We start from the raw sequence: 22,836 nt of genomic DNA, 5'->3' as shown, positions 1-22,836 counted from the left end.
GGGCTGCTAGCCCAGCACCTGCTAATGTGTGCTCACACTTTGTCTTTGATAACTTAGAGTCCAGACATTCAGGAGGTTTTTACAGGGAGCCGAATTATCTTCAGAGGTCTCCTCCTCTCTAAACCAATCAGGTCAAGTGATTAAAACTGGTATAAACACTTTAAAGCAGTTTAACGTTACAAATGAGTGATTTTCAAATGCTGCTTGGCATGTTGGAGACAGGCCGTTAGCCCAGCACCTGCTAATGTGTGCTCACCCTTTTCCTTTGATAACTCAGGATCCAGATGTTCAGGGTTTTTTTACCCAGAGCAGAATTATCTGCAGAGGTCTCCTCCCCCACAAATCAAACGCATATGGTGATTTAAACCATTAAAAACACTTAAAAAACTCAGTTTCACATTTAAAAATCAGTGTTTTGTCGCGGAGAGGCTTCCAACTATGGTAGCCAATGCTAAAAAGTGAATGGCCCTATCTAGAGCCAGTGTTTGTTTGTCTGTTCTGGGCTACGGTAGGACCATGGCGTTGCAACCATGGGTGAATTAGGCAAAAAGGCGCCCCTGGGCACAGATATACACACCGACTTTGTGATGGTTTTGCATCTGTTTGTAGTCCTTATGCATCTCTTTGTGGTTTTGTGTTTTAATTGTGGTCATTTTGCATCTCCTTGAGTTTGTTTTGGGTCCATTTGTAGTCCTTTTATGTCTCTTTGAGGTCGTTTTCAATAGAAACAGCTCCTGTTAAGTTATGAAAACATGATTATACACTTAAGAAACACACCTATTACATTCCATTTCTGCCAGTATATCCCCCTGAATCCTACACACAGGACATTTAAGAGCATCAAATCAGATTTTTTTTCATCAAAAGAATCGTACTACCAGCCTGCTGGATTTACCTCTTGATATGAATAACAAGAAACTAATACTGTATTTCAGTATATCGATGCCATACAGAAAGGGCACTCCCCTGAATGAAATACATAGATTTCCTCTATTGTGTCATGAATTAATCGCAGCCAAAGTGGTTTAATGTTATCCTGTGACAGGGTGGAACAAAAACAACTGTGACGTCTGAAAATAAGGACTTTGTGCCTGGGCTTACATTAAAACGTTTTTTTCAAAGGTCTGAAATGCATTTCACATTGTGCAGTTTAAAAAAAGGCTGACTGTATTTGGTCGTGATGAAAGATCTGGAGGAAAAAAATGGACAAACAGAATCTTTGCCAATGAAGTGGATGTGACTCAGATGCTGATGTGCGAACGGACCGCCCTCCGGCACCAGAGAGCCAGCAAACCGATGACATAGTTTTGTCTCTATCATTCTTGCTCTAACATGCAAACTCCATTCATTTCATCCTGGTCCCAACATGACAATCTGACGCAGTGTGTGTGTGCAGAGACTTTGCATATGACAGCAGTAAGAATGAGGCTTGATTGGTGAGTTGTTAGAGAATGAAGACAGTAATCTGTCAGACCTGTATGGGGCTGTGGCCAGTGAATAGACGGTAAGGACACACTGTAAGAATGTGTTTTCTATGAGATGACGCAACATGTACATGTGGAATTGCAAAATATTGAGGAAAAAAAACAATCCCACAGATGACTTACAACAGTTTGTTATCTGATGTAATTTGTCTTTAAGGTCATTGAAATGCAGCAAAACAAGGTGTTTACCATAAAAGAAAGAAATGTCTTCGAGCTCAAAGGGCGTCTGATGTTTGCCTGCAATAGAGAAACCATCTAAACACTTAGCGCTCTGTAATCAGGAGTTCCTGTGAATTTGGTTTTCTCCAAACCACTCTGTTAAACTACTGCTGTGATCTGGATTAGACCACTGGCGTCTTTCGGTTGTTTACACCCAGGCTAAAGGAAGAAAAGAGCATGTGTGCTGGCTTGGGGAGAACTCCTGGCCAGTGTTGGTTACTTGGGCTGAATCTGATTTTCCCAGAATCATTAGGACTGCTAAGATCAGCCTCGTGTGACCTGCCGCTCCAAGAGGTCACCAGCAGAAATACAAAGTCTGCTAAGCTCATTAACTCTAGAAGAGATTGTCAACATACAAACACTTGAGACGTGTGTGCCTCGAATCACGGCCCTCATCCTCTCTGACACACACACACACACACACACACACACACACACACACACACACACACACACACACACACTTTGACCTGCAAATACCTTCTTAGCACATGACTGTTAACACTGCAGGTTAAATTGGACACTGGCTTACCTTCACCTTCACTTCCTAGATTAAACTGGCACCCTAAGTTGCTTCACCTTCACACTGATCACCTCTACCTCTCAGGAAGCTTAATTTAGTCACATTAATCAGTTTAGTTTTATCAGACTCTTAAAACTTTTTCAGTCCAAATTAGAATCATGATATTTAAAGGCCCCGACACACCAAAACAAATGTCCGGCTGTTGCTGAGTGTCTGTGGCTCTAGTTTTTTCAATGTATTCTTCATCGTAGACACTACGGCTTTTTGATTGAGCATGTTAAATCGGTGGCGGAGTTCGTCAATGAGATAAGTATCTCTGTCTAATTGGCTGTTCAGCTTAAGCTAATCAGTGCCCAAGAACCAGGCCTCAGGAGAGCCAACGCATTCTCACTCCGACCTCGTCACATATCGACGTTTGGTCATGGACTTCCCACGTCGAGGTATGACGCCGTGTCAAGTTCAGCCTGTTACATGCATTGTCTGTTTTCAAAATACACTTATGTTTTCACAGGAAATGTACAGTTTGCATACAGTCTCTTTCAAAATAAAAGCACTTCGATGGTACAACACTACGAATTGAAGTTTTTGTCCTTCAGCGTCACGTTAAGCCAACACGTGGTTGAGTTTAGGAAAGGATAACAGGGTTTGGCTTTACAATCTTACGGGAAGCAAACAAAAGTCAGTTGTTGTTGGATTCATCCATCACCCCTTCCGCCCACCTGACTCGGACTTCTGCCACTTTCAGTTTCATTGTTGTGCCGCTGCATTGCCCCAACACTGCTGGGCGCCGTTAAACAGTAACGGCAACCAGCCGGGTATCGTGGCGACGTGAAAGGATGGGCTTTTTTCGTCGGTGTCTGACGCTGGAAGTCACCGCCCAAGTGCTTGATTTTGACGACTTCGTAGTGAGACTGCGTTTTGAGAGTAGCTCAGCTTTGCTTCCAATTTTTCCCAGTGGCCACTAGTGGTACTGCTTTCCAAAAAATTTCCCCATGGACCACCATTATAAAAGAGATGTCTGTAAAACTGTTGAAAGGACACCCCAAACTGCAAACAAGGTCAATTATGGATCTTTTTATACAGAATTTTTGATCCATGGAGGTTTTTTATTTGTGAAACTTTCCTCAAGCCCAGAAAAGTGATTTAAAAAATCTATCACATCTTCACAATGTCAAGTTTATGGACTGTGTGGCCAGTGGGATAAACACTACTGCACATTTTCAGTGGGCCGCACACTGCCGAATTAAACCCAGAGACTAGAAACTTTTTTTGGCGTTTGCGCCAGGCGAGCAGTTCCATCGGACTGGACAGGCGCCATCTTACTGTCTGGCATCTAGTTATTCTTATATATTTATGATGAGAAGTAGGGGTGTCGCATTATACCGGTATTGATGGATAATCCAGTGCCTCATTCTCACTGTGTCCTCCAAAGCTATCTGGTTGCCTTATCACTGTTTCACCAGCTTTGAACAGTTACGGCTGCAGACTCTCTTTCAACCATCCTACACTCGTAATTTGAGCGTAATTTATTTGCCTAAAAAGAGAAATATTCTATAGATGTCGTGGTGATATCATTATTGTGAACTCTTTTGGCCAAGATAGTCGTGTAGTGAAATTCTGATATCGTACCAGCCAATACACAAATATTTTCACGACATGACGATCTGGAGCAAAGCAACTAAAAACCAACCAGAGGTCAGTGAGAGTGCATGACAATCGTAGCTGCTTTGTTTCACATGTATATCATAACAATAATTTGTATATCCGCAGCCCTGGTTGTTCTGGTTTCCGTTTTTTGAACGACACATACAGACTATCGCCACTTGTTGTTATAGAGAGCTATTTCCTCTCACGCAGGCACAAAACACACGTGCTCGTTGGCCGCCGGCTGTAGGCGTTGCAGTGTGTTTAAGCAAAGATACTGTACTACTACAAGATGGCCCACCTACAATATACCACCATTGTATGAAATGGTATACATTTCTGGTCTTCTAAGTAGGGGTTGTCCCCTGTAGCCCAATCAAAGACGAGTATCCCCAACCTCGCTTGGTTATCGTAGATTAGCTGGGCTAACTGCTAGCCGTTAGCGGTGCCTGTAATAACTCAGTAACTCAATAAACGGTCCGTGAAAAAAATATTTTTTTCCAGAGGATATCTTAGTTACAACATGATTGAGCTAGCAAAGCAGTTTTTGTTGCTATGTGTGGTATTTATTCAGTTTTGGGAAATCATGATATCTAGAAAGCATCAGCTGACAGGGACAGCTAACAGCAGCAGCAAAGCTAACATCAGGACGTCATCTGTTAAAAGCCTCCCGTTGTCGGATACGACATGAAACTACCGTCTTGGTTTATCCACCGTCTTTGGTTTAAGTGCAACTTCTGTCTAAGTCTCAGGCAACATGGGTCGCTGTGACATTGGTTTGATGCATCTGGGCCTCAACTCTCATTCATACAGTGTGATCATTCATACACACACAATGCTGAATGAATTCACTATAAAAAAATGGAATAAATAAACTATTCAAGACACAAACAAAGATAAAACTGTTTTAGTTTTGTTTCTCATTAGGGCTTTTCCTTATTACTGTTGCCACCTTTCTCCCGGGAATAAGCAAAAGTATCGAACGTCAGTTTTACTGAGGAAATCCCATAAAAACCCTTTTCATTGCGTAAATACCTCTTTCTTTTTAAACCTCCTGCTCTGCAACCACAATCCCACAGCTACTGCTACTTTTCACATTCTCAACCATCGGCTTGACAAGTATGGCTTAATGAAACAGTGGCGGCCTGAGCCTTGATTCTGTTTTTTTTGTTTTTTTTTCTGAAACAAACTGCTGGAACCTTACTTTCATTAGACACAGCCTGGATCTTGGCATGGGAGCGCGGGTCATACAAGGACATCCCAGAATAGGAAAAACAGCCCGGACAGAGCCTGCAGCAAAGCACTAAGAGTGGCAGGGATCCAGCAAAACCACTACCAGTGCACTGGAGAGTCACTGAATACACGCGGCTCAGGTACACACACATCATTGCAACACTAGTTTTTGGGGCCTGTCAGGTGATTATTCAGATCATATGTGTCATCTGTCAAAGTGTATGTAGTTCAAGGTGAGGTGAGGTTGCAATAAAAAGCACTTTTGACTATTCATGGTCAAAATACAGCCCTGTCCCTTATGTTCGTCAAGCATTTGAGTAGGTTTGTAGTTACTAAGCAACCGTCATGTAGTCCCTCTCAGGCTAATCCGTCTAGGCCGCTGTGGCTGCATGGAGCCTTCGATGCACACTGATACATCACCTTGGATCACCAGCGTCCTTTTGTCCACGAGAGCAGCGCTGATACACAAAACTGCACGACTTTAGAGAGGGTGGCTTTTTCTCTTTATCGCATCACACAGCCTGGTCATTTAGCCCAGAAAAATAACTAATCTGTTGTATTGATAAAGAGTCAGTGCTGGGAAGATAGGTACGTTTCTCGCTGCGGTTTATCAGTCTGCTCACAAATGAAGTCGCGCTGCCTCTTTTGACTTTACAGCCAGAAGCACCACCAAAACTAAGCAGATAAAGCTGGGACAAAGTGCGTCAGCTGAGGTCTGGTGTGACACTGTTGTGAAAGCAAAGAGACTTTTCTCAAATGTCAAAGCACAAAGAAGAGATTTCCAGTAATGTGATTTTGATTTAGACAGGAATTTCACTCATGTTTTGTTCATTTCCAACCCCGGTCTCAAAGACACTGTTTAGCGTGTTTCAAAAATTGCTTGTCATTAGGGCATGATAGCAGAGGCTCTCCAGGGATAGGTCTTCCTGGAAGTGGAGTGTTTTTTTGACCCACTTGGAAAAAAGAAAAACTAATAACAAGAAAAGATCCCAAACTGGATTCACGTTACTCCTTTCACGTGGTACAGTCAACACATTTCACCACAGCACCCAAGTGTCATTAAGGTTTGATGTAGAAAGTAAAAATGGCCCACTTCTCTTCCGACTCCGTCAACAGAAAATGCAGACATGCAGAATATAGTGCTGCTTAAACTAGGTTTAAAGTGGTTTGGGACATTTACATTCATCCGCTCTAAGAGCTGTTCTTTGTCTCAGTGTCACACTGTCCAATAAAGGCAAATGTAAAGTAACATAAAAATATGTGCTGTGTGTTTAGATTAGCTGCAGCATCAGTCACCTTGGCTTACTTATACAGTGCACATATGTTACAGTAGACACACTGGAAGCACATCAGTTTTTTAAAGTAGTCTTTGTGAAATGCACTTCTTTGCTTTCTTGTCAAGAGTTAAATAAATAAAATGATCCATATCACTCTGGTGTCTGCATGGGAAATATGAAGCCAATTAGCTTAGCATAGCATAAAGAGCAAGGGGAAACAGCTAGTCCAGCTCTGTCAAAAGGTACACAGAGGGCCACAAGAAAGCCCTTTCTTAAGGTGGTGCGTCACATAGCCTACGCTATTGTGAGCATTTATACTTGCGCTGTGGTGTGTCTGTGCCACTCTGCAGTTGCACCTCCTTTGTTGCCAACTCTCACTCATCTGGCATGACTGTTTCACCATCACTGTCACTCTCTCACTGCCGTTTAAGAAATCTCACACCGGATGTCCACTGGATCCGTCACGTGCGTGATTCGGCCACGGCGCGGACTAACTCCATCCTGTCAATGTCCACTGGGAACTATAGCGGCGCGCACGAGAGCAGTGGGAATTGGCAGATCGCGAGATCATAATATCACATGATAATCTGCGGAAGTCTCCTCTAAACCCCTCTTCGTGTTTGACTTTCAGGCCTGGGGCCACCCACGTGATGTCATGTGGATGTAGCGATGTGAAATATGATCCGCAGTTTTCATGTTTATCTATTTAGGCTTGACTGGACCGCAAACTAGGCCTGGGACGATCAGTGATCAAATCATATATTGGCGATTGGAAGGTTGCCAGGCGATTCGCTGGATATCAAGGTGACTTTGAAATATATATAATATATAAATATTGTTTTAATGTGTAACTATTGAAATGTTCACAAGGGCTTTCATAAATTCCTACAGTGTTGCAGCACTGCTGCCTTTGCAGGTTAAAAGTTAATGACAGCAACTTGAAGTGAGGAGGAGCAACACGTCTCCGCGCTGCGCTGACAAGCCGGAGACGCTCACTTTTGCATGTGATGCAAAATATTAAAATAACGTCATTATAACACAAAAAATATAAAATGCGGTGGTAGGCCTAGGCTATAGCCTATACCAAGGACGTAACTCCCCCCCACCTTGGCAATTTAATCGTGTATTGGCAATCTAGAGCAATGACAATCCACAATAAGAAATTTAGAGGCAATCGCACAGCCCTACTGCAAACTATTCTCAGAAAGCAAGTTTAGGTCTCGTGGGGCTCCCCTGAACTTCATGCTACTTCGTAAAGTAAATAGCGGGGAAGCCGCCTGTCCTCGATACATTGCTGGTCGGAATTGTACCAAGGTAAGCAAATTGCTGCCAAATTTACATTTAACTGTGTTATGAAACCATGGGCCCTGCCTGAATAACTAAAACACACTTATGATGAAAAGACTTTTTGTTAGATGAGTCTGCTCAACTTCTTTAAAAAAACAAACAAACAAAAAAAAAAAACGAGGCAAGAAGAAGAGAGTAGTTCTACTACACGAGAACATGATGAGGTAGGCTAATGTAATGCACTTGTCTATTATCTATTGTCTATTTCTGTATGAAATTGCATGAAAATAGGATTTCACCGCGTGAATTTTCAAAATTTTCTCAGGGGAGACCAGACCAAAAGTTCAATATAGTGAACTGTGATGTTGTTGTGCCGCACACTTTGCTTTGCGCGTTACAGCAAAATCTGTGCATGTTCATGATGCCAGCTGCTGCAACTTCACTCTCAACTCTGTGCACACCTGCCACGACACTGTTACGTTCCCCACCAATGCTCAGATACACGTGTCATTTGCTAACAGCTAGCTATTTCAACAAGAGCGTCATTCTAAAACTTATGCTTGAAATGTTTGACTTTGCTGCAGTGTCACATCTCCGGTACTGTAAGGAGCGACGGAGAGCGAGCTGTACCCAGCATGCCGTTTGGCAGCGTAACAGTTAACAGGGCTCCTCTCTCAACACACTACACAGTGTGTACATAACATGCACTAATAAATATGTCCCGTAGATTTTACGAGCTTGCACTCGACACTGCACTTCTTTGGGTTTCCAGGAACTCACCCGGCAGGTGTGAAGTCGATCTGGTGAATGGTTGTTGCAAAAATCAAAGGACACAAAGACAGACAGACAGACAGACACACAGACAGGCAGACAGGCAGGCAGACAGGCAGACAGAGACTCCTTCTATTTCAGTTGCTGTAGATGTCCAACCATTCCTTTAAGAATACACAAACAACATATGGATATAGTGCATGCGACTCCATCTGTATTTTTATTTTCACATATGGTGAAAAGCAATGCAAATATATTCATTGGAGAAAATGAAAAATATGGAGTCTCTTTGCAGTTTCCTTTCTATGTGCTTTGCTCATAAAGTACGCTGATTTATAGGTCCGTGTCAATAATTTCCACTGCTCCTGAGACTGCACTGGAAACAGCAACACAATAATTCATATACGAAGTTTCAACATCCACATATTTGGGGGATTCGCCAGCTTTAGGGAGCCTCACTTATCGAATCACAGGATATTTACAATAGAAAAGTGTATCTCTGTGCCTTTGTTTGCTGCGTGTTAAAGGTAATTTTACATATACAGGTTCACTGATAAACAAACAAAACAGCTTGTGAATAGATTCATATCAGAGGTGGGAATATTTGGAAATAGTTAAAGTGGAAAACCTACAGAATATTTTACTTTAAAAAGGTTGTTATACTAAAATATTACGCAGTTATTGAATCTATGGGAGCATAAACAGCTGCCAAGGCGAAAACTCGTTCTGAAAAATATTTTTTTATCATTTTACTTCCTTTTCTTCTCATTTTGAGCCGCTTCCTTTCAAAATGTCTCTGCAAATCCTTGCTTATACGCGTTCAGCCCATCCAGTATCAGCTTAAACTACAGTTTACTGCTATCTGTCGGGCAATAACATGTAATGGAGCATGTAAAAACCCTAGCCTGTCAATTAACAACAAGCAACACATGGTGAGAAGTGCTCCCAGAAACCTTTGCACTTTAAAAGCTGATATGAATTTCTCTAAGGAGCGGAGCTGAGCAATGTTTTGCATAATTTACAGAGCACTTTTCTGCTCCCTCATGAGCTGTTTTCACCTCACATGACCTGGAGACTGGTTCATGCGCCGCTGAGAGGTCACAGACTCACATGGAGTTAACTTGAGCTGCTGAACAGCACGAATCGTTGTTGTTTTTTTGTGTTTGCAGGTTCCCATCAATAGAAGCAATTTCGAAATATGTTTTATTTATTAGCCTTTCATGGTTTGTAAAGCACGGCTGTCCAAAACTGTTAACAGTAAAACAGGAGGGAATAAGTGGTAGTATATCAGTTGGTTGTTTGTCCTTCTTACACAGTGCGTTTATGCCCCTACATGTGCACACACAACACACTTGGTTCTCACTCTTGCGTGAACATAAAGTTTTCATTAAAAGCATAAAGCAATATTGTGCCTCCATCAAAAATTTAAAGCAGTGTATATTATTACAGCTGCATAATAGCTTTTAAACACAATCTACTTGAAGTTAAATTTATATGGGGCTGCCTGGGAAATACAAAAGAGGCTGTGGAGAAGGGAATTGACATGTCTGGAAACACTGTAAGGGAGAATAATCGTTTACTGTAAGCACACGAGACAGTTGAGGTTAAAGTGTGGGAAAGTGAAGAGGGGTCCAATTCTACGAGCCGCTGGTATCAATACAGCTGCAGTCAGTCAGGACGTTTACATGCACAGTTAAGTCGAGGTACGGTTATAGCTCGACCAGGTCATTTATTGGACTACTGTCCTTGTCTCGGTGTACAAGCACGGGAGGGGATTCGATTTATTAAGTATGTCAGACTCTGCTATGATAGGTGGAGATATGCCCCTTTTCAGCTTGTTAGTATTGGACCTTTTCTGGTTGACCAGTTTGCTGCTAGCTACGGTTACATGAAATGACCACGACCTCTTAACACTGCATTACGTGGCAGGTTGCATGTGTTACAATTATATGTCGGCAGTAGAGGCAGGATTCACCAGAGGCCCTATGATGTCATGATACTTTCATCACGATACAATATTATGTAAGGGATAATGTATAATGAGCCGGTGAATACTGGGAAAATAACTCCCGACAGGCGAATAGGTTTTATTCCCCTGAAGGGAGTTATTATCCTGCTTATTACACGGCTAATTATCAGTTAAATAAATAATGTTGTCTGCCTCAGCGAAGTGCATTAAAACCGACTGGATTCAACAACTTTTGGTGAAAGTTTTATACTCACCCAGGCTTAGTGGACTGAACCGAGGCATAAAACTCGCGTAAAATGTCATTAAGCATGACTGCAGAGTGTGTATTCAAATCCGTGTTCTTTTGTTTTTGGCAGAGAAAGTCTGTATTCTTATTCTTCAGCGGCATCCCATTCCTCAAAATCCTCGTCGCTATTCTCCAAATAAGTTAAAAGAAATGTTAAAATCAGCCCCTTCTGTTTGTTTTTTCCCTCGGAAGTTGTTTGACAGCTGCAGTGTGTTGCAGGGCAGCAACCCTAGCAACGCTGGGCTACATAGCAACTGTGTATAATGACTGTTGCTACTAGCAGCGGTCATTATACAGTAATATCAGACCGCTGAATGCCGCGACTGACCAATCAGAATACAGCATTTAATACAGCCGTGTAATAATGCAATTTAAAACATTTTGCAATATGCTGAGTATTGCAATAACATATATTATAGGTCAGTCAACCAAAGGTTAGCCGACCAGAAAGGTCATTAGTCGGCAAGATTTCATTGGTCACTTAGTTGCAGAAAAACAAACAAACAAAAAAAACAATTGTGAAACTCTATCAGGAGCTGCACCTTGTCAAAATAAATCCAAACCTATATGACTGGAGCATGTGTGACTTTAATGTGAAAGGACAGACACAGGAAGTGTCCACGCTCAGCAGTCAGACAGGAGTCAGGTTAATCTCCAGGGCTGGTACCTGCGGTTATTCCACAGGCTAGTTAATAACATGTCGGGCAGGAAATCCAAAGTGTGGGATCATTTTGAGAAGGTGAAGGACGAACCCAAGGTGATATGTAAACTCATCTTCATTGGTCGACTACAAACATGACGTATCATGTGAAACATGGAAGTAGCTACATGCCCATTAGCCCACAGCGTCATTAACAGGCGGCTCGCTCAGTGTGTGACGTGCACTTGGAGATAAAATATAGGCCTATATTAATGAAGGTTCATTAGTACGGTTTGTATTTCTCTGTAATGTAGCACAGTGTTAACAATGTTACTGATACTATTCTTTCTCACACCTTCAACTCAAACCACCAAAATATATCATTTAATTATTAACTTATTATCAGAAACATGCAGGAGACTAGTCCACTGATGGACTGTGATGATGACTGTTGGTCGACTAGGAAAATTCTAAGCTGGGGGCAGCGTTAATATGTTGAGATTTATTGCCTTTTATCGACTGTAAATTCTGTCCCTCAAGGAAACATTTGTCAGCATCTGTTTTATATAATAAGATAAAGTTTCTCACTTAAGTCATTTTTATTGCTGCACAATTCTCTGTTGGACTGAGAAAGAAAACTAGTTTTATTATGTTGGTAGGCTACCAGAAGTTTTATTCGTATTCGCAATAGGCTATTAATAAATTATATACTAAATAAATCAATACTTGGCATCAGTGTATTGATACAATGTTACCACACAAAATAACAGGATACTACAGTGTTGATTTGCCCCGCCCCCTGCACCACATTTGTCTTGATGGACACATGAATTACCTCATTCAATAACGTCACACTATGGGCGGTGATTAATGTTACGACCCGATAAGTAGTTTAATGAATTACAAAGTATGGATCAGGATTGTGGATGGCTCAAACAGACAAATGGACTTTCATCCAGTAGACCAATGTCTGTGTCCCATGTGGAACCAAAAGTCAGCATTGACTTATTTTAACTTTACGTACTGCCATTTCATTTTTGCAGAAGAACGCGACCATGTTCACACTAGGTTCTGATGTCACATGGTGTCTGCAGTCATATGACAGGGGCCAGCTAAATGGTGGGTTGTTTTGGCACAAACACCATCCAAAAGTACTGGTATAAAGTTCAGAAGTATAAAACTATCTATCTAAATTTATTTTAAAGGGATCAATATAAAGTGAGTAGCTGGTGAGTATCTCAGAGTCTGCCCATCCCTGTTTCCAACATACGAACCAGAACCTCTGACATCTGGTTGATGCTCTGCGAACTGCTATTTATCATCTACTTGAAGACAACAGTGGCGACACGGTGGAACAAGTGCAGGCACATGGACATATTATCATAGCATACTGTACATTCAAGAGCCATAGGTTTTATATACCATATGCTTATACAATATGTGCAGTAAAATGCAGGGTAACATACCGATGTTCTAAAAATAAAATAGTGCGTGCAGAGTGCAGTGGAATAAAAGTAGAAAATAGAATAAAATAAATAACTAAATAGATGAAAACATGTATATTGGCTCAGTGTGCAGGTGGTTTTTGTGTGTAAGGCAACAATAAACATAATTTAAAGCTAAAAAAAGATAACACTTTATGTCTGTAGTTAATCCATTTTGTTGATACTGTTAATATTATATCACTGACATGAAGGGTAATAATACAGTTTTATTAATACAGTGTGACGGTTGCTCTGCTTGTGCTGTTTGTTTTCTCCTTCCAGGGCTGCAGACGTGATTGAGTGCAATCAGTGGCATGAGACACAGCTGGGCCACGGTGAGCTCTGTGTGCATATAAGACAGATCAGCAGTCAGTGCTTGTTGGCAGACCTCCTCATCATACCTCTTTGCGTTTTCTTTCAGCACAACGGCCACAGAGAACATTTCCACTCATCCTCTCACTACACAACAAAGTCTACAGATTTCTACTGTCTTTATTTTAATTTCCTGGCATGTGTCCCTCTTCTTGTGCAGCTCAAGAGCCTGACTGTGTCATGCTGCAAGTGAAAAATCAGAAAGTTGTGACCACTGAAACACAACATTCCACAAAAATCATTATTGCATGGCTGTGTCGAATAGTTTGAAGCTTTAAAGCTTCATTCATAACATTGACCCTGAATTCTAAATGAACATTCAAATTCAGCAAAGCTAATTTTTTGCATGTTGATTAATTCTGCTTAAACACAGTACCGTAAAATTCAATCTAAAGCCTAGTCCCAATTAAATACCCAGTCCCTTTTACTAGCCTGGTGTGGCTACACATTTTGAAATATAAAGACCTGTTTCAATTGACCTATGGCTAAGCCACGCCCCCTCCACTCACTCGGACAAACTATCAACAGTCAGTGACCGGCGCTATGGCAGGTGTCACAGTACACGGCATTTCACAGGAGGCAACTGATGATTTTTGGGGACATAACGATCAAATTTTGGTGCATCAAAGTGCCACTGAAGTTAAGGTTTTTGGCTCAGAATATGAGAAAAGGATAACGGCCTTTTTACCATCTTTACCAAGAGTGTCTCTCCGTTAGTTTGGTGCTACAGTATTTACACTGAATCATTCAGCATAACGTTTGCCAACCTTTGTTATCTCTGCCATTACAGATAAGTTAATGAAGCTAAGCTCCAGAAGTTAACGTTAGCTTAACTAGAGCCCTTTGGACAACAGCTAACAATGATGTACCATCACCAAAGTACAAAACTAGAACAAAATAGGCTAATGAACTCCCAGCAAACAAGGTGACATGATGAACAACGCAGCTAGGAGCTAACGTTAGGCTAACTTTAGCTAACGTTAGCTAGAGATGTTAAAGATAACTTTATATTTCTTTCCAGCAAAGTGACAATATGTTGCCTCAAACACAATGTTGACTTACCTTAGAACAGATGTAGACATCATTGTTAATCTTATTCACGTTGAGTTGATGTTGTGGTCTAACGTTACCACACAACTTTATCCAAAGGAGACACTTTTCTCGCTTGAGATGTGGTTTAAAGTGTAAAAATACACCTGGTCGCCCAGCCTCTCAGGATACCTTGTGTCAGAGTTGCATGTACCCCATGCACACCGTTTGACCATTTTTAAACTTCAAATCAGTACAATTTTTGAAAAAAAAAAAAAAAAAAAAAAAAAAACATACCTGACTGGAAGCGGCAAAAACAAAATCCTCTGTCAATCATGACCATATAACTCGAGCCCCTACACAAATAAAGTGACATAGGAATATGTTAGCATATTATAGAAAATTTTAGACTGAAAAATGAACTTATAAACAGCTTAACAGAGCTAAAACATGGAAATTACTACGAGAGCAATGTCACTTACCACCCCCATGGAGTGCAACAGCAAAAAGTGGAGAGGTACAGCAGGAGACACCCCTTTATAGGTGGGGTACCCCCAGAGATGAACACAGGGGTACAGAAACTGAGTATCAAACGTTCCACACATTGACTATGGAGGAATATCCCCTCCCAGTACACCTGAAGTTTTTCTGGCTTATTGTTTAAAACACATGCCCATTTATTTAGTTAAAAGTGAGCACTCCTTCTCGCCCTGCGGGCAGGAACAGAATGAGCGGGAGCCACCAGGTTCTGTGCTGGGCTCCCTGTCCTTCCTCCCAGCCGAGCAGGGAGCTTCTCTGGTGGGGAAATACAGTGTGGAGAGTCGATGATCCACCGAGCTGCTCCAATTTCTGATGGAGACGTGCACGGCTTGCACCACCACACAGCCAGTGTGTCCCAGGTGTTAGAAGTCGATTAGTGCTTTTTGGGGTGGTTGGGTTTGGTCAGGGTCAGGCTCAGTATTTTAGGTGATGATCTCGGACAGGCCTGGTTCGTGCTTCAACTCTCACTGTTGTGATGTTTTCGGCCCTTTGACAACTCCCATATCCAAACCGTCAGGCTATCCCAGTTGGCAGAGCTTGACGGCGTGGTCTAGTCATTTTCAAAGGGCACCATAATCTATTCATAAACGTAAGGTGAATTAATAACAAGAGACTCATTTAATCCTACCAATCATTTTATTCAAATTGAGGATTTTGTTTGAGAATTCTTTTTTTAGGGTGATGTCATAAAATATGATGACAGACATTGGAAAGCTCATCTGGAAACCTTAACAGAAGCTTTGAATGTTAAAAAGAAAATACATTCAGCACAGCTTTAATTTATTGTCTATTTATACCAGAACTTAAAATGTAAGCACTCCCGCTATCTTTGATGCAAAGTCAGGATTGATGTAATTACTTGTTACAGTGTGACCTTTGCATTTCATTCAGGCCTCTCTCCCTTTGTTGTATTCATTTTCTGGTTTGCAAGAAAATTGGATTTCTCTACTGTTTTCTATTTTTAAGGACACTTCCTGGGGTTTCTTTTCTTTTTGAAGTTGGAATTGATTTCTGCAGTGCAAAAACGTATATATTACATTTCTTCAAACAGCTTTGCTTTATTTATTCAGCAATTGCTCAATTTTGCTCCAAGGAACATACTGTGCCTACACCGGCACATATCCTGCTAATGCAAAGAGAGAGTTGCTTGAGGTGCTTAATTACGTAAAACATTGTCATTCTCTCTTTGTGATTTCAGCTCTTTTCATCAGAAAGTCTTTGGCATGCGTTTCGTATGATCATCCCGTGTTCCTGACCTTCGTGGAGCATCCCTGACAGGCTGCTGCGTCGTTAGATGTTCAGTAGCCTTTATGAAATGAGAGGAGGAGGAGTGAATGCTAAACAGCTTCAGTTGCAGCATCGAGCCAGAGGGTGTTTATACTGCTGTTACTATGGAGATATGCCTCTCCACTCCATTATGTAATAAAGTTTTAAAATTCATTTTTCTAAGGATGAAAGAACAGCGAGCCTCAACCCCTCAGAGAGATGGGGGAGATTCAGAGGGGGTGTTAACAAAAGTGTTCTTGTGGGCATCAAGGTTGTTTATGATCTAAATAACCTTGAGGATTCTGATGAATTGCTTTCAAGTTTATCATCATCATATATTCACAGCTTGATCGAATTTCATTGACTGGAATTTATGAATTACTTTTTTTCTCCTCACTGTTCATTCATGTTTGAATGATTCAAGGCAGATAAGTTTAATATCCCTGGGTCCAGAAAACCTCCAGCACACCACAGTGCTTAGCCTATGTAGTTCTTGCTAAATGTTAGTTGATAGTAATTACATTCATTATTAGCTTTATATTTTTAGCTTAAGTTTGCTTTTTCAACCCGGTCTCACCCCCAACTCATCAAATGCCAACAGCTGGTCAGCGTCCCTTTCGGCTTCAGACACTGAAGCACAGAGGCACCCTGTTGGCAACTACCATCGTATAACGAGCAAGAAAGTCTGCCTCAGGCAGGTGGGAGAGGAGGTGGATGGATCAAACAAGCTTTCACCCGCTGTTCATTTCCTGTGTGAAACCAAACATCAACTGAGTTATTTTAATAACGACACAGTGTGCTAGTAAATGTGGCATACTTTGCCAGTGACTTATGTCACACGACGTCACAAACTTATTTTAAGCCTAACCATGTTTTTTTTTAACCTAACCACATGCTTTTATTGCCTAAACCAAACCACATGCTTTTATTGCCTAAACCAAACCACATGCTTTTATTGCCTGAACCTAATCACATGTTTATGGTGCATAAAGTTAACCACTGGTCTTTGTTGCATTGACAGAACCACATGCTTTTGTTGCCCAAACCTAACCACATTCTCATTGCTTAAACTTCACCACATGCTCTTGTTGCCAAAACCTAACCACATGCTCTTGTTGCCTGAACCTAACCACAGGTTTTTGTTGCCTGAACCTAACCACAGGTTTTTGTTGCCCAAACCTAACCACATTCTCATTGCCTAAACCTAACCAAATGATTTTGTTGCCCAAACCTAACCACATGCTCTTGTTGCCTGAACCACATGCTTGTATTGCCCACACCAAACCACATGCATTTGTTGCACAAAGTTAATCACATGATTGTGTTGCCAAAACCTGACCACATGCTTTTGTTGCATGATGCTAACCATGGGTTTTGTTGCACAAACCAAACCACATGCTTTTGTTGTATACATCTAACCACATGCTTTTTTGGCTCAAACCTCACCATGTGCCTTCGTTGCATGACGTTAACCATGGGTTTTTGGTGCCAGAATCTAACCAAAGTTTTTTGTTACATAAATTAACTCACATGCTTTTGTTGCCCAAAACTAACCACATGCTGTTGTTGCCTTAACCAAACCACAGACTTTCATTGCCTGAACCACATGCTTGTGTTACCCACACCGAACCACATGCTTGTGTTGCCTATGCCTATGCGTTTGTTGCGCAAAGCTAATCACGTGCTCTTGTTGCATAAAATTAAGCACAGGTTTTTGTTGACTGATTCTGACCACATGCTTTTGTCGCATGATGCTAACCATGGGTTTTGTTGCATAAACTAAACCACACACTCTTGTTGCCCAAACCTAACCACATACTTTTGTTGCCTGAACCACATGCTTGTGTTGTCCACACCAAACCACATGCTGTTGTTGCCTAAACCAAATCACATGCTTTCGTTGCCTATGCCAAACCACATGCTGTTGTTGCCTAAACCAAATCACATGCTTTCGTTGCCTATGCCAAACCACATGCTGTTGTTGCCTAAACCAAATCACATGCTTTCGTTGCCTATGCCAAACCACATGCTGTTGTTGCCTAAACCAAACCACATACTTGTGTTGCCCACACCAAACCACATGCCGTTGTTGCCTAAACCAAACCACATGCTTTTGTTGCCTATGCCAAACCACATGCTTGTGTTGCACAAACCTAGCCACATGCTTTTGTTACCTAAACCAAACCACATGCTTTTGTTGCCTAAACCAAACCACATGCTTTTGTTGCCTAAACCAAACCACATGCTTTTGTTGCCCACGCCAAACCACATGCTTTTGTTGCCTATGCCAAACCACATGCTTTTGTTGCCCACACCAAACCACATGCTTTTGTTGCCTATGCCAAACCACATGCTTTTGTTGCCCACACCAAACCACATGCTTTTGTTGCCAAATCCAAACCACATGGTTTTGTGTATAAACCTAGAACTTGTTTTTTTTTTTTTTTAACCTATGTTCTAATTTTATTTTGAAACTGACTTGTAGAAAGTGTACATTTCCTGTGAAAGTGGAAGTTTATTTTGAAAAGAGATGATGCATGTAACAAGCATGAATTGTGACAATTAACATAAAAAAAAATGGGGTTACATAGCTCATCATGTTTTGACATAAAGGGTCCATGACGTCGGTATTTGACAAGTTGGGGGTGAAAATATGTTGGCTTTTTGCTGTCCAGACCCACACACACCATACTGTGTGTGTGTGTGTGTGTGTGTGTGTGTGTGTGTGTGTGTGTGTGTGTGTGTGTGAAATGAGCCTAGTGTAAAAATTAAATTATTAAATTTTTTGCACCTGGTTTGCATCTAAATAAACAGTCTACACCCTCAACCTGGGGGGTATTCCATCAAGCAGGCTAAAGGCAAATCCAGGCTTAAATGGCCAAGTCTGGCTAATGTGAGCCAGAGTTCTGTTCCATCAAAGTGGCTAAGATTAGCCTCACATCGGTAACCATGGAAACCATGGTTCTGGTTAAGCCTGATACATCGAGCTAAACTCTGGTTTGTGTTCCATCAAACTGAGCCACAACTCCGCTCCATCAAGGTGGTTAACCTGAATCCCAGCCTAGTAACCATGGTAACTTATGCTGCCGGGCAATCCTGGTCTGTGGCAGGATTAAGGTGAGGATTAGCTCCATCTATGATCAACAAATGTTCAATAGACAAAAACAGACACCTAAAAGACAGTTCTGCCAGAGCTTTACACACTCACAACTGTCGTGTAATGATAAAATAATATGTAGATCATAAAATATATAACATAATTAATAAAAAAATGAACTATTAAAAAACAAATTAAAATGTAATAAAAATAAGAATTTAAAAAAAAACACAACAGTAAAGCCATAATCAATTTAATAAAAACAAAACAATAATAAAATGAAACTGAGGCATTAAAAAAAAGATTGTACATGAACATGTGATTGCCCTCCATCCCCACCCCACTCTGTTTCCAATTGGCTAGCAAATTCACAGCCAATTAAGGTCAACTGACAACGGCCAGAGAAGGAGAGGGACACACCCAGAGAGACACAGAGAGAGTAAATTAGGAAATAATGGCATGCCCCTTCATCGAGGATCCTGTTGTTGAGGAGGCCCACATTGTCCAGAGGGTCTTCCAACCACCACCAGCCCCAAGGGTCATCCAGGACAGGACCAGCCCACTGATACAGACAGACTCCTATCTGTGGGAGAGGTACCGGTTCAACAGGCAGAGCATAGTGTATCTATGCAGTTTGCTGGAACACACATTATAACGGTCACACGCTGCAGCCAGTCTCTGACCACTGTGCAGTCAGTCTGTACTGCACTGAGGTTCTTTGCTAGCGGTACATTCCTGTATAGTGTTGGTGATGCTGAGAGGCTAAGTAAGGCAACTGTTTGCAGAGAGGTAAAAAAGGGTGTATTTTCTATTCATTTTGATTATTTCTAGCATCACCATACATCATGCAAAGGGCTTGATTTGTTCACATTAACATATGGTTATCTTTTATATTGATGAATTAACCATGACACAAAGCAGCCACATTAAAATGGGACACACACCACTGTGGTCTGTCTGTTCCTCATCGTATAGCACAACCTATACATTTAAGGGGATTTTCCTTATTTTGATATAATAAAGGATAGAGCTCACAGTTGACTCCCAAATGATGAGAAATAGATCATTGATTCACTCTCACCTGCATTCACTTAATAGTTTTCCTCATCTCCACTGAACTGATGGATTTGCTAAATGGAATATTCTACAATCAATAGATAAATGTCATGTGATTATTTCCTATAAACTGATCATTTCGGAAATGTCATAATCTACAATCAATAATGTGATGATTGACATAAAATAGTTTGATTAAATGCATCATCTGAACTTAACATAGGAATCAGTAGATAAATGTGATAAACAGTCTATCACTAATATTAATTTACACGTGGTGAATTTCATTAGGCAGACTTGAATTGTTAGATTTAATAGGTGTTCTTATCGACATATATTTTGTCCCTTTGATGTGGGATTTATAGAACATGATATTATGCTGAAATGCTGAATTTTCTTTGTCACTTGTGCATTAAGCCTGTCGGCAATATTCCGTCACGCCACCTCCCTTGCTTTATTAATCGCTGCAGTATTGCCTTTTTCGTAATTATGTCCTTACAGTCCTCATACACTTCCATAAGGAGCGTTTGCTCCGCTGCAGAAAAAGCCTCCGCTCGCTCCTTTCTTTTGCTTTTTGACATTTTGCAACATTTTCGGCACTCGACTAGTTTGGGCTTTTTATTTTCCCTGGGTGCGTGCATGAGTTGAGGCTTAATAGGTGAGGCTTGAATTAGCGTCAGTTGGAGCCAGCTGATTTCACTTGATGGAACGGGTTGGAGCTAGACTGGGAGTTGGCGTTTAGTCAAACTTCAAGATTACACCTTAGTCTGGATATTCTTAGCTATGTTGATGGAATACCCCCCAGGACTCCACATCTCTCTTTTCCAAACTCACTTGAGCACAAAAATAACATTCTTATCTGAAACCTTGAAACAATTTCTGCCACACCTACAGAGCCACAATATTCACGCTGTCAAATAAACAGTCAGAGGAAGTGTATCTTATCAGGATGACAGCAAAAAATCCAGTAGCTGCAAACAAATTAGGACCAACAACAAACTGTCCTTTCTTGTTCTTTGCTAGCTAGAGAAATACTCTCCCAAGTAATTGTCTAGAGTCTTGAGTACTCGTGGTCAAAAAGATATGGAGTTAGATTTGTGTCTTTATTACATGCGAGAAAATAAATGATATGAGAGATTTGAGAGAAAGTTTTCACACTGATAGCAAAAAATAATAATATTTGAGACTAAAAAAGGCTTTGAGAGAAAGTATTTTGTCATAGAATATAAAAAAAATTTGAGATTTTAAAAAATGATTTCCAAGAAAAAAAACCTCTCAAAACCTTTTACTCTCAAATATTTTTTTGCTGTCAATGTGAAAACATTAAAAAAAAAAAATTGTTTCTCTCAAAACATTTTTCTTCTCTGTCTCAAAACCTAAGTCTTTGCTCTCGTGTCAGGATTTTGCTTTCGCTGCGAAAATAATGTCATGGGCGGGGCCACGTTCCTATTGGCCAGCCTCAATCGAATTGACAGCTGGGTGAGGATCGTCTTGGGAGTGAAATTCAACTGAATCATTCATCATATGTGTGTCATCATCTTACCCAAACATTGGAGTTTCCTATCCCAAATAACGCAGTGCATCTATGCCGGTGAATCGACCATGATGGATGAATGATTCAGTTGAATTTGAAAAATTAGAAAATCTGAAAAATGTTTTGAGAGAAACAGTTTTTTTTGAGAGAAAATGTTTTCACACTGATAGCAAAAAAATAATATTTGAAATCATTCATCACTGAATCATTTTTAAATCTCAAATTATTATTTTTTATATTCTATGACAAAATACTTTCTCTCAAAAAATTTTTTATCAGTGTGAAAACTTTTTCTCTCAAACATTTTTTTTTCTCTCGTATCATTTATTTTCTCGCATGTAATAAAGACACAAATCTAACTCCACAAACAGACTGCTGTGCCACTGCATCCTTGTAGATTTAAAGCTCCAGGAATAAGTGCCTGAAGCAGCATATTTGTCATTTGTCTGTGGAACTTACTGAACGGATCAATGGGGAAAGAAAGGGTTATGGAGGAGTGGTTTGAGAAGGTTCTGCGGACAGTGTGACTACAACTGCCCGAGGAGTAAGCTACGGACATTTCTGAGCCATCTCTGAAGCCCACATGGGGCGAGTATTTGATGTTCTTCTAAAGATTCCTCTGAAAGCAAGAGGCAAGAGGGAGCAAGACAGAGGGAGGATCACATGTGACAAACGCCCCGGGCTAGAGTCTTACCAGGGATGTGACGGTTATGTGGATTTTGTCTTAGACCACCAAGCCACTGTGATGTTCCACCATGTGCCCACCCTCTACAGATCTACAGATTTTATTACCATGATGTCATCTCCCTTTGTCACTGTAACATCTATTGTTCCAACAACAAAGCAGCCTGAATCTCACTATAGTATTACAGTTAATTACAGTGACAAGTGAGTTGGCTTAGTGCACAAGTCATTTAGTGGACAAAAAACTCCACAGAGTGCCTTCATGTCGCTCATACTGTATACTGTACTGTGCTGAGTGCATGGGCACAGACATACAACAACAAACACCTCTCTTAAGCCCTGTTTCCACCAAGCAGTACAGTACGGTACACTGTTTTTCTGTTTCCACTGTGAGAAGTTGTGGATGGTACCAACAGAAGCGTTCCTTAGCGTCCCCATGTT

At 40.9% G+C, this 22,836-nt stretch overlaps 1 long non-coding RNA gene across 1 annotated transcript; it reads left to right on the top strand.

Moving 5' to 3' along the window:
* Positions 1-5,171: 5,171 nt before the first annotated feature.
* On the top strand, positions 5,172-13,350 carry LOC125897317 (uncharacterized). The gene is made up of 3 exons (XR_007450410.1): positions 5,172-5,243; positions 13,100-13,152; positions 13,239-13,350. It is a non-coding gene; the product is annotated as an uncharacterized LOC125897317 (long non-coding RNA).
* Positions 13,351-22,836: the final 9,486 nt, after the last annotated feature.

This window comes from Epinephelus fuscoguttatus, linkage group LG11, assembly GCF_011397635.1.
Source record: "Epinephelus fuscoguttatus linkage group LG11, E.fuscoguttatus.final_Chr_v1".
Lineage (NCBI taxonomy): Eukaryota > Metazoa > Chordata > Actinopteri > Perciformes > Serranidae > Epinephelus > Epinephelus fuscoguttatus.
Note: the sequence above shows the minus strand (reverse complement) of the source record. Positions and strands in the feature narration are given on the sequence as shown.